The 13,247-nt window shown below is 28.7% G+C and overlaps 1 protein-coding gene across 2 annotated transcripts in view; it reads left to right on the forward strand.

The window, feature by feature from the left end:
- The first annotated feature begins 1,785 nt into the window (after positions 1–1,785).
- The window catches only part of LOC130895652 (arrestin homolog), a 52,945-nt gene continuing 41,483 nt past the window's right edge, over positions 1,786–13,247 (forward strand). Inside the window, exon 1 of one of the 2 annotated variants that reach the window (XM_057803085.1) lies at positions 1,786–2,575. The gene's annotated coding sequence lies outside the window, so the exon portion shown is untranslated. The remainder of the gene's footprint in view (positions 2,576–13,247) is intronic. The other variant, XM_057803086.1, reaches the window with a different exon arrangement.

Genomic DNA, 13,247 nt, shown 5'->3' on the forward strand with positions numbered 1-13,247 from the left:
TAATTATACTTTTTGTACTACCCTTCGTTCAGGCTATTTTCTTTACTGTTGAAAATTTTACGTTGTTTTCATTAATTGTTTCGTGGTATTTTCGTATAAACCACAAAAAGGAATTCCATACTGTAGGCGTATACTTTTTCTTACTAGAAAAATGTTCACTTTCACGCAAAATTAAATATGTTTATTGATAAAATTTGTACTTCTTTATTTAATATTAACTGGTAACTATATTCTACTATTAATAAACATAACAGCCGCTTTTTTATAGGTTAAGAGGTCTGTATTAGCGGGAACCGTAACATTTATATGACGTTGCCAAGTTTAATTCTACTTCAGAAAATATACCAAATAAAGTTTGTGTCTACTTTTATTTTCACAATTAATATAATTTGTTTTTAAATATGTTTTATAAATTTTATCTGTTAGAAAAAAAAAGGTGTTGGCATGAATTTTAAATTTATTCATAAGATGACTTTAATTATATAATTCGTTTCAAATGACAGCCTTAAATGTGATGATAGTTAATATATGACTGTCACACACTCATTTAAACGACTGTTTATACGTTTTAACAAGGAAATCGATTCTATACGAGATAACATTAAAAAAATTAACATAAACAAATTATTTTAAGTATCTATTATAAATTTAATTTATTAATTTATTTATAATAAAAAAAATCTATTTGTTTTAAAGGTTTCTAACTACTTTAAGTTGTCAAAATATTATGTGAAGCTAACAATAAATCGAGTTTAACAAAAAACACGTGATTATGAGTGATGTAGTTGGAGATATGCCACGTTAAAGAATAACTATAAATCACACATAGCGAAATCAGGTGATTAGGTTGGGAGTTCAATAACAGTGTCATGTTATCTTATCTTATATTATCTTACCAGCCCGTGTTTCATCACCAAGCAACGACTATACTGCAGTCAAAGCTTAATACTAAGGATGGTGATATTTAAGAGTGCAGTGTTGCCAGTTCTAGCCACTCGTAATTATATAATTGGGATTTTGTGAACTGTGAATAAATTCGTGGAAAAGATTCTGTAGGTTTCTAAGCCGATATAATGTGAAGAGGGAGATTATCTATATTATACGAGGGTTACTACTTAAGTTTTGAAATATACTAATAAATACAAATATTTATAATTGGATATGGTTTTATTGTTTTTCAAAATATTCTCTATCGAGATCAATTCACTTTTGCATTAGTTTGAACCAATTGTCGAAGCATTTCTTCCATTCCGATTGAAGAAGAAATCATTGGAGCATCAATCGAGAAGGGTTTATATTGAGTGAAAATCTCAAATACCTCTCGTATGACAATACGTTCTGATTACGTTCACCATTAAAAGTGTCAAACTTCATAATGACACTGTCAGATTTGACATATTGAAATCAGTGTTGCCATACCTGAAAACTTAACGAACCTAAATGAAATTATGAAAAGAAATATCTTAAATCGAATTAAATGAAATATAATTTGTATTAACTGGTTAACAACTGGCCTAATAATCATCAATCCCATGTATTAACGTAAACAAGTGAATATCATTACGGTAAATCGATATTTGGTTGGATCTAAATAGTTAATCGTGGAAGTAAAAGTATTGGCGTTGAATATTTAAACAATCAACTTTCGAAAGGTTAAACAAGGTTTCTTTTTAGGCGCCTCAAAGCGTATACAAATATGTTTATAGATACAGAAATATAATTTTATTAAATCAATTATCTTACCAACCGGATATGATTCAGGAATATAGTTTTTTTAGTAGTTGGCAAACCTTTACCGATGTTTCTCTTCCAGTAAACTTCTGGATATTTTTTCTACGTTCCCGGATAAAGTTGAGGCTGCTTTAGCCCTTTCTTTTTTGTTCCTTTGCATTCTTCGGTTTTAGTTTCGTCTAAAAGCTTTTTGAACGATGAATCGTCCTCATCGAGTGGTGTGGATGTGGATGTGGATGGAATAGACATTAGAAAAATCGAAAAAGAAGAAAGGCGTTGATCCGTTTTTAGGTTAATTTCTTTGTACATGGTTTTCGAGTAAAATTTAGTGATTTTATAGCTGTTAATTGGTTATACAATTTCCTACATTATGACCATAGACAAATTTCGTTAGTATCCATATATTAATCGACAAATAATGTTTTCGCGTCTTCTTGTGAATTAACTTTTCCAAATAGACGCATTTATGCCCTGTGCCGAAATTTTCCGCCCTTTATGGATTCGGCGGGGATTGTTGAGGCGCATCGCGTATGCCCATGTAAAGTGGAAAATGGAAAACGCGAAGACTACAGGTTGCGACTATATTTCCCGACCTTCAGTGAATTCCGGACTGTCGTTTTGTACACCACGAACGTTTTTTTTGTATTTGCGAAGTGCGTGACTGAATCAAAAATTCTAATTAAAAAAAAATAAAATAAAACCGTGAAAATCGTCGATAATTGATAAGTAAATTATTATCGTTGGTTTACACCGACGATATTGTGTGAAATTGTTTTTTTTTGGACTTTGTTGTGTGGTAATAATCCAAAATTATTGTTTATACGGTTTTCGTCGTTTTTAACAGGTACTTTATTATATTTTTTTTATTTTGTAACGATTGTAAGAAGAAGAAATTGCGTTAGGAAGATTTGTATACCAAGGTCGGTCGTTTGGAAATGGGTCAGCACATTATTGACTTAAATTATTAACTGGAACGTTTTAGATTCGTGGTGGCTTCACCTTTTCCTTTGTAATTATTTTCTTGATGTCATAATTATTAAATACATATATAGTGACGTGTGTGAGGACAGTCGATGTATCGAGTACATCAGAATTCAGGATATAACTTCGCGTATTGAAAATTGAAAATTTTTTTAAAATTGTAAAAAAGATAATGTACGATTGAATTGAGCTTCAAAAAATACAAATTTGATTTATTTAAACATGGGTAAGCCATTTTTCAACCGAATTAGATTTGAAAATGTTCGTTTTTGAAAAAATTGAACTTGTAAAAGATCTCTTTTGAGAATTTAAGTATATTATAGTGAAATTTTGATAAAAAATCGGATTTACGATCCAAATGAATTAAATAGAGTCAATTTTGGCGAGAATAGAGCCAATTTTTGACGAAATAAAATTTTAAGTAGACAATTTAGGATTAAAAAATTGATGAAAATAAAGGTAGTTTAGCTAATTTTTAACCAAAAAGTAGACAATTCTTAGCGAAAGACTATTTTGACGAAAGTAAAGCTTGGAATAGTCAATTTTTGACAAAATAAAACTTGAAATAGTCTATTTTTGACCGAAAAAATTGAATTTTTGACAAAAATGAACCAAGTAAAACCTATTTGGAGGAAAATGAAGGTAGAGTAGCCAATTTTTGAGCAGATAGAATTCAAAATACACAATTTTTTACCTCCAAAATTGAATTTTTGACAATAAGTACTAAATAAAAACCCGTTTTGACGAAAGTTCAACTAGAATAGCCAATTTTTGACAAAATAAAACTTGAAATAGTCTATTTTTGGCCGAAAAAATTGAGATTTTGACAAAAAAGAACCAAGTAAAACCTATTTGGAGGAAAATGAAGGTAGAGTAGCCAATTTTTGAGCAGATAGAATTCAAAATACACAATTTTTTACCTCCGAAATTGAATTTTTGACAATAAGTACTAAATAAAAACCTGTTTTGACGAAAGTTCAACTAGAATAGCCAATTTTTGACAAAATAAAACTTGAAATAGTCTATTTTTGACCGAAAAAATTGAATTTTTGACAAAAATGAACCAAGTAAAACCTATTTGGAGGAAAATGAAGGTAGAGTAGCCAATTTTTGAGCAGATAGAATTCAAAATACACAATTTTTTACCTCCGAAATTGAATTTTTGACAATAAGTACTAAATAAAAACCTGTTTTGACGAAAGTTCAACTAGAATAGCCAATTTTTGACAAAATAAAACTTGAAATAGTCTATTTTTGACCGAAAAATTGAATTTTTGACAAAAATGAACCAAGTAAAACCTATTTGGAGGAAAATGAAGGTAGAGTAGCCAATTTTTGAGCAGATAGAATTCAAAATACACAATTTTTTACCTCCAAAATTGAATTATTGACAATAAGTACTGAATAAAAACCTGTTTTGACGAAAGTTCAACTAGAATAGCCAATTTTTGACAAAATAAAACTTGAAATAGTCTATTTTTGACCGAAAAAATTGAATTTTTGACAAAAATGAACCAAGTAAAACCTATTTGGAGGAAAATGAAGGTAGAGTAGCCAATTTTTGAGCAGATAGAATTCAAAATACACAATTTTTTACCTCCAAAATTGAATTATTGACAATAAGTACTGAATAAAAACCTGTTTTGACGAAAGTTCAACTAGAATAGCCAATTTTTGACAAAATAAAACTTGAAATAGTCTATTTTTGACCAAAAAATTGAATTTTTGACAAAAATGAACCAAATAAAACCTATTTGGAGGAAAATGGAGGTGGAGTAGCCAATTTTTGAGCAGATAGAATTCAAAATACACAATTTTTTACCTCCGAAATTGAATTTTTGACAATAAGTACTAAATAAAAACCTGTTTTGACGAAAGTTCAACTAGAATAGCCAATTTTTGACAAAATAAAACTTGAAATAGTCTATTTTTGACCGAAAAAATTGAATTTTTGACAAAAATGAACCAAGTAAAACCTATTTGGAGGAAAATGGAGGTGGAGTAGCCAATTTTTGAGCAGATAGAATTCAAAATACACAATTTTTTACCTCCGAAATTGAATTTTTGACAATAAGTACTAAATAAAAACCTGTTTTGACGAAAGTTCAACTAGAATAGCCAATTTTTGACAAAATAAAACTTGAAATAGTCTATTTTTGACCGAAAAAATTGAATTTTTGACAAAAATGAACCAAGTAAAACCTATTTGGAGGAAAATGGAGGTGGAGTAGCCAATTTTTGAGCAGATAGAATTCAAAATACACAATTTTTTACCTCCAAAATTGAATTTTTGACAATAAGTACTAAATAAAAACCTGTTTTGACGAAAGTTCAACTAGAATAGCCAATTTTTGACAAAATAAAACTTGAAATAGTCTATTTTTGGCCGAAAAAATTGAGATTTTGACAAAAATTAACCAAGAAGAACCTATTTGGAAGAAAATGAAGGTGGAGTAGCCAATTTTTGAGCAGATAGAATTCAAAATACACAATTTTTGACCTCCGAAATTGAATTTTTGACAATAAGTACTAAATAAAAACCTGTTTTGACGAAAGTTCAACTAGAATAGCCAATTTTTGACAAAATAAAACTTGAAATAGTCTATTTTTGGCCGAAAAAATTGAGATTTTGACGAAAAAGAACCAAGTAAAACCTATTTGGAGGAAAATGAAGGTAGAGTAGCCAATTTTTGAGCAGATAGAATTCAAAATACATAATTTTTGACCTCCGAAATTGAATTTTTGACAATAAGTACTAAATAAAAACCTGTTTTGACGAAAGTTCAACTAGAATAGCCAATTTTTGACAAAATAAAACTTGAAATAGTCTATTTTTGGCCGAAAAAATTGAGATTTTGACAAAAATTAACCAAGTAAAACCTATTTGGAGGAAAATGAAGGTAGAGTAGCCAATTTTTGAGCAGATAGAATTCAAAATACATAATTTTTGACCTCCGAAATTGAATTTTTGACAATAAGTACTAAATAAAAACCTGTTTTGACGAAAGTTCAACTAGAATAGCCAATTTTTGACAAAATAAAACTTGAAATAGTCTATTTTTGGCCGAAAAAATTGAGATTTTGACAAAAATGAACCAAGTAAAACCTATTTGGAGGAAAATGAAGGTAGAGTAGCCAATTTTTGAGCAGATAGAATTCAAAATACATAATTTTTGACCTCCGAAATTGAATTTTTGACAATAAGTACTAAATAAAAACCTGTTTTGACGAAAGTTCAACTAGAATAGCCAATTTTTGACAAAATAAAACTTGAAATAGTCTATTTTTGGCCGAAAAAATTGAGATTTTGACAAAAATTAACCAAGAAGAACCTATTTGGAAGAAAATGAAGGTAGAGTAGCCAATTTTTGAGCAGATAGAATTCAAAATACATAATTTTTGACCTCCGAAATTGAATTTTTGACAATAAGTACTAAATATAAACCTGTTTTGACGAAAGTTCAACTAGAACAGCCAATTTTTGACAAAATAAAACTTGAAATAGTCTATTTTTGGCCGAAAAAATTGAGATTTTGACAAAAATTAACCAAGAAGAACCTATTTGGAAGAAAATGAAGGTGGAGTAGCCAATTTTTGAGCAGATAGAATTCAAAATACACAATTTTTGACATCCGAAATTGAATTTTTGACAATAAGTACTAAATAAAAACCTGTTTTGACGAAAGTTCAACTAGAATAGCCAATTTTTGATAAAATAAAACTTGAAATAGTCTATTTTTGGCCGAAAAAATTGAGATTTTGACAAAAATTAACCAAGAAGAACCTATTTGGAAGAAAATGAAGGTGGAGTAGCCAATTTTTGAGCAGATAGAATTCAAAATACACAATTTTTGACCTCCGAAATTGAATTTTTGACAATAAGTACTAAATAAAAACCTGTTTTGACGAAAGTTCAACTAGAATAGCCAATTTTTGACAAAATAAAACTTGAAATAGTCTATTTTTGGCCGAAAAAATTGAGATTTTGACGAAAAAGAACCAAGTAAAACCTATTTGGAGGAAAATGAAGGTAGAGTAGCCAATTTTTGAGCAGATAGAATTCAAAATACACAATTTTTGACCTCCGAAATTGAATTTTTGACAATAAGTACTAAATAAAAACCTGTTTTGACGAAAGTTCAACTAGAATAGCCAATTTTTGACAAAATAAAACTTGAAATAGTCTATTTTTGGCCGAAAAAATTGAGATTTTGACGAAAAAGAACCAAGTAAAACCTATTTGGAGGAAAATGAAGGTAGAGTAGCCAATTTTTGAGCAGATAGAATTCAAAATACATAATTTTTGACCTCCGAAATTGAATTTTTGACAATAAGTACTAAATAAAAACCTGTTTTGACGAAAGTTCAACTAGAATAGCCAATTTTTGACAAAATAAAACTTGAAATAGTCTATTTTTGGCCGAAAAAATTGAGATTTTGACAAAAATGAACCAAGTAAAACCTATTTGGAGGAAAATGAAGGTAGAGTAGCCAATTTTTGAGCAGATAGAATTCAAAATACATAATTTTTGACCTCCGAAATTGAATTTTTGACAATAAGTACTAAATAAAAACCTGTTTTGACGAAAGTTCAACTAGAATAGCCAATTTTTGACAAAATAAAACTTGAAATAGTCTATTTTTGGCCGAAAAAATTGAGATTTTGACGAAAAAGAACCAAGTAAAACCTATTTGGAGGAAAATGAAGGTAGAGTAGCCAATTTTTGAGCAGATAGAATTCAAAATACATAATTTTTGACCTCCGAAATTGAATTTTTGACAATAAGTACTAAATAAAAACCTGTTTTGACGAAAGTTCAACTAGAATAGCCAATTTTTGACAAAATAAAACTTGAAATAGTCTATTTTTGGCCGAAAAAATTGAGATTTTGACAAAAATGAACCAAGTAAAACCTATTTGGAGGAAAATGAAGGTAGAGTAGCCAATTTTTGAGCAGATAGAATTCAAAATACATAATTTTTGACCTCCGAAATTGAATTTTTGACAATAAGTACTAAATAAAAACCTGTTTTGACGAAAGTTCAACTAGAATAGCCAATTTTTGACAAAATAAAACTTGAAATAGTCTATTTTTGGCCGAAAAAATTGAGATTTTGACGAAAAAGAACCAAGTAAAACCTATTTGGAGGAAAATGAAGGTAGAGTAGCCAATTTTTGAGCAGATAGAATTCAAAATACATAATTTTTGACCTCCGAAATTGAATTTTTGACAATAAGTACTAAATAAAAACCTGTTTTGACGAAAGTTCAACTAGAATAGCCAATTTTTGACAAAATAAAACTTGAAATAGTCTATTTTTGGCCGAAAAAATTGAGATTTTGACAAAAATGAACCAAGTAAAACCTATTTGGAGGAAAATGAAGGTAATGTAGCCAATTTTTGAGCAGATAGAATTCAAAATACATAATTTTTGACCTCCGAAATTGAATTTTTGACAATAAGTACTAAATAAAAACCTGTTTTGACGAAAGTTCAACTAGAATAGCCAATTTTTGACAAAATAAAACTTGAAATAGTCTATTTTTGGCCGAAAAAATTGAGATTTTGACAAAAATTAACCAAGAAGAACCTATTTGGAAGAAAATGAAGGTAGAGTAGCCAATTTTTGAGCAGATAGAATTCAAAATACATAATTTTTGACCTCCGAAATTGAATTTTTGACAATAAGTACTAAATATAAACCTGTTTTGACGAAAGTTCAACTAGAATAGCCAATTTTTGACAAAATAAAACTTGAAATAGTCTATTTTTGGCCGAAAAAATTGAGATTTTGACAAAAATTAACCAAGAAGAACCTATTTGGAAGAAAATGAAGGTGGAGTAGCCAATTTTTGAGCAGATAGAATTCAAAATACACAATTTTTGACCTCCGAAATTGAATTTTTGACAATAAGTACTAAATAAAAACCTGTTTTGACGAAAGTTCAACTAGAATAGCCAATTTTTGACAAAATAAAACTTGAAATAGTCTATTTTTGGCCGAAAAAATTGAGATTTTGACGAAAAAGAACCAAGTAAAACCTATTTGGAGGAAAATGAAGGTAGAGTAGCCAATTTTTGAGCAGATAGAATTCAAAATACATAATTTTTGACCTCCGAAATTGAATTTTTGACAATAAGTACTAAATAAAAACCTGTTTTGACGAAAGTTCAACTAGAATAGCCAATTTTTGACAAAATAAAACTTGAAATAGTCTATTTTTGGCCGAAAAAATTGAGATTTTGACAAAAATTAACCAAGAAGAACCTATTTGGAAGAAAATGAAGGTGGAGTAGCCAATTTTTGAGCAGATAGAATTCAAAATACACAATTTTTGACCTCCGAAATTGAATTTTTGACAATAAGTACTAAATAAAAACCTGTTTTGACGAAAGTTCAACTAGAATAGCCAATTTTTGACAAAATAAAACTTGAAATAGTCTATTTTTGGCCGAAAAAATTGAGATTTTGACAAAAATTAACCAAGAAGAACCTATTTGGAAGAAAATGAAGGTGGAGTAGCCAATTTTTGAGCAGATAGAATTCAAAATACACAATTTTTGACCTCCGAAATTGAATTTTTGACAATAAGTACTAAATAAAAACCTGTTTTGACGAAAGTTCAACTAGAATAGCCAATTTTTGACAAAATAAAACTTGAAATAGTCTATTTTTGGCCGAAAAAATTGAGATTTTGACGAAAAAGAACCAAGTAAAACCTATTTGGAGGAAAATGAAGGTAGAGTAGCCAATTTTTGAGCAGATAGAATTCAAAATACACAATTTTTGACCTCCGAAATTGAATTTTTGACAATAAGTACTAAATAAAAACCTGTTTTGACGAAAGTTCAACTAGAATAGCCAATTTTTGACAAAATAAAACTTGAAATAGTCTATTTTTGGCCGAAAAAATTGAGATTTTGACGAAAAAGAACCAAGTAAAACCTATTTGGAGGAAAATGAAGGTAGAGTAGCCAATTTTTGAGCAGATAGAATTCAAAATACATAATTTTTGACCTCCGAAATTGAATTTTTGACAATAAGTACTAAATAAAAACCTGTTTTGACGAAAGTTCAACTAGAATAGCCAATTTTTGACAAAATAAAACTTGAAATAGTCTATTTTTGGCCGAAAAAATTGAGATTTTGACAAAAATGAACCAAGTAAAACCTATTTGGAGGAAAATGAAGGTAGAGTAGCCAATTTTTGAGCAGATAGAATTCAAAATACATAATTTTTGACCTCCGAAATTGAATTTTTGACAATAAGTACTAAATAAAAACCTGTTTTGACGAAAGTTCAACTAGAATAGCCAATTTTTGACAAAATAAAACTTGAAATAGTCTATTTTTGGCCGAAAAAATTGAGATTTTGACGAAAAAGAACCAAGTAAAACCTATTTGGAGGAAAATGAAGGTAGAGTAGCCAATTTTTGAGCAGATAGAATTCAAAATACATAATTTTTGACCTCCGAAATTGAATTTTTGACAATAAGTACTAAATAAAAACCTGTTTTGACGAAAGTTCAACTAGAATAGCCAATTTTTGACAAAATAAAACTTGAAATAGTCTATTTTTGGCCGAAAAAATTGAGATTTTGACAAAAATGAACCAAGTAAAACCTATTTGGAGGAAAATGAAGGTAGAGTAGCCAATTTTTGAGCAGATAGAATTCAAAATACATAATTTTTGACCTCCGAAATTGAATTTTTGACAATAAGTACTAAATAAAAACCTGTTTTGACGAAAGTTCAACTAGAATAGCCAATTTTTGACAAAATAAAACTTGAAATAGTCTATTTTTGGCCGAAAAAATTGAGATTTTGACGAAAAAGAACCAAGTAAAACCTATTTGGAGGAAAATGAAGGTAGAGTAGCCAATTTTTGAGCAGATAGAATTCAAAATACATAATTTTTGACCTCCGAAATTGAATTTTTGACAATAAGTACTAAATAAAAACCTGTTTTGACGAAAGTTCAACTAGAATAGCCAATTTTTGACAAAATAAAACTTGAAATAGTCTATTTTTGGCCGAAAAAATTGAGATTTTGACAAAAATGAACCAAGTAAAACCTATTTGGAGGAAAATGAAGGTAATGTAGCCAATTTTTGAGCAGATAGAATTCAAAATACATAATTTTTGACCTCCGAAATTGAATTTTTGACAATAAGTACTAAATAAAAACCTGTTTTGACGAAAGTTCAACTAGAATAGCCAATTTTTGACAAAATAAAACTTGAAATAGTCTATTTTTGGCCGAAAAAATTGAGATTTTGACAAAAATTAACCAAGAAGAACCTATTTGGAAGAAAATGAAGGTAGAGTAGCCAATTTTTGAGCAGATAGAATTCAAAATACATAATTTTTGACCTCCGAAATTGAATTTTTGACAATAAGTACTAAATATAAACCTGTTTTGACGAAAGTTCAACTAGAATAGCCAATTTTTGACAAAATAAAACTTGAAATAGTCTATTTTTGGCCGAAAAAATTGAGATTTTGACAAAAATTAACCAAGAAGAACCTATTTGGAAGAAAATGAAGGTGGAGTAGCCAATTTTTGAGCAGATAGAATTCAAAATACACAATTTTTGACCTCCGAAATTGAATTTTTGACAATAAGTACTAAATAAAAACCTGTTTTGACGAAAGTTCAACTAGAATAGCCAATTTTTGACAAAATAAAACTTGAAATAGTCTATTTTTGGCCGAAAAAATTGAGATTTTGACGAAAAAGAACCAAGTAAAACCTATTTGGAGGAAAATGAAGGTAGAGTAGCCAATTTTTGAGCAGATAGAATTCAAAATACATAATTTTTGACCTCCGAAATTGAATTTTTGACAATAAGTACTAAATAAAAACCTGTTTTGACGAAAGTTCAACTAGAATAGCCAATTTTTGACAAAATAAAACTTGAAATAGTCTATTTTTGGCCGAAAAAATTGAGATTTTGACAAAAATTAACCAAGAAGAACCTATTTGGAAGAAAATGAAGGTGGAGTAGCCAATTTTTGAGCAGATAGAATTCAAAATACACAATTTTTGACCTCCGAAATTGAATTTTTGACAATAAGTACTAAATAAAAACCTGTTTTGACGAAAGTTCAACTAGAATAGCCAATTTTTGACAAAATAAAACTTGAAATAGTCTATTTTTGGCCGAAAAAATTGAGATTTTGACAAAAAAGAACCAAGTAAAACCTATTTGGAGGAAAATGAAGGTAGAGTAGCCAATTTTTGAGCAGATAGAATTCAAAATACACAATTTTTGACCTCCGAAATTGAATTTTTGACAATAAGTACTAAATAAAAACCTGTTTTGACGAAAGTTCAACTAGAATAGCCAATTTTTGACAAAATAAAACTTGAAATAGTCTATTTTTGGCCGAAAAAATTGAGATTTTGACGAAAAAGAACCAAGTAAAACCTATTTGGAGGAAAATGAAGGTAGAGTAGCCAATTTTTGAGCAGATAGAATTCAAAATACACAATTTTTGACCTCCGAAATTGAATTTTTGACAATAAGTACTAAATAAAAACCTGTTTTGACGAAAGTTCAACTAGAATAGCCAATTTTTGACAAAATAAAACTTGAAATAGTCTATTTTTGGCCGAAAAAATTGAGATTTTGACAAAAAAGAACCAAGTAAAACCTATTTGGAGAAAAATGAAGGTAGAGTAGCCAATTTTTGAGCAGATAGAATTCAAAATACATAATTTTTGACCTCCGAAATTGAATTTTTGACAATAAGTACTAAATAAAAACCTGTTTTGACGAAAGTTCAACTAGAATAGCCAATTTTTGACAAAATAAAACTTGAAATAGTCTATTTTTGGCCGAAAAAATTGAGATTTTGACAAAAAAGAACCAAGTAAAACCTATTTGGAGGAAAATGAAGGTAGAGTAGCCAATTTTTGAGCAGATAGAATTCAAAATACACAATTTTTGACCTCCGAAATTGAATTTTTGACAATAAGTACTAAATAAAAACCTGTTTTGACGAAAGTTCAACTAGAATAGCCAATTTTTGACAAAATAAAACTCGAAATAGTCTATTTTTGGCCGAAAAAATTGAGATTTTGACAAAAAAGAACCAAGTAAAACCTATTTGGAGGAAAATGAAGGTAGAGTAGCCAATTTTTGAGCAGATAGAATTCAAAATACATAATTTTTGACCTCCGAAATTGAATTTTTGACAATAAGTACTAAATAAAAACCTGTTTTGACGAAAGTTCAACTAGAATAGCCAATTTTTGATAAAATAAAACTTGAAATAGTCTATTTTTGGCCGAAAAAATTGAGATTTTGACAAAAATGAACCAAGAAGAACCTATTTGGAAGAAAATGAAGGTGGAGTAGCCAATTTTTGAGCAGATAGAATTCAAAATACACAATTTTTGACCTCCGAAATTGAATTTTTGACAATAAGTACTAAATAAAAACCTGTTTTGACGAAAGTTCAACTAGAATAGCCAATTTTTGACAAAATAAAACTTGAAATAGTCTATTTTTGACCGAAAAATTGAA

Source organism: Diorhabda carinulata, chromosome 6 (assembly GCF_026250575.1).
Source record: "Diorhabda carinulata isolate Delta chromosome 6, icDioCari1.1, whole genome shotgun sequence".
Classification (NCBI taxonomy): domain Eukaryota; kingdom Metazoa; phylum Arthropoda; class Insecta; order Coleoptera; family Chrysomelidae; genus Diorhabda; species Diorhabda carinulata.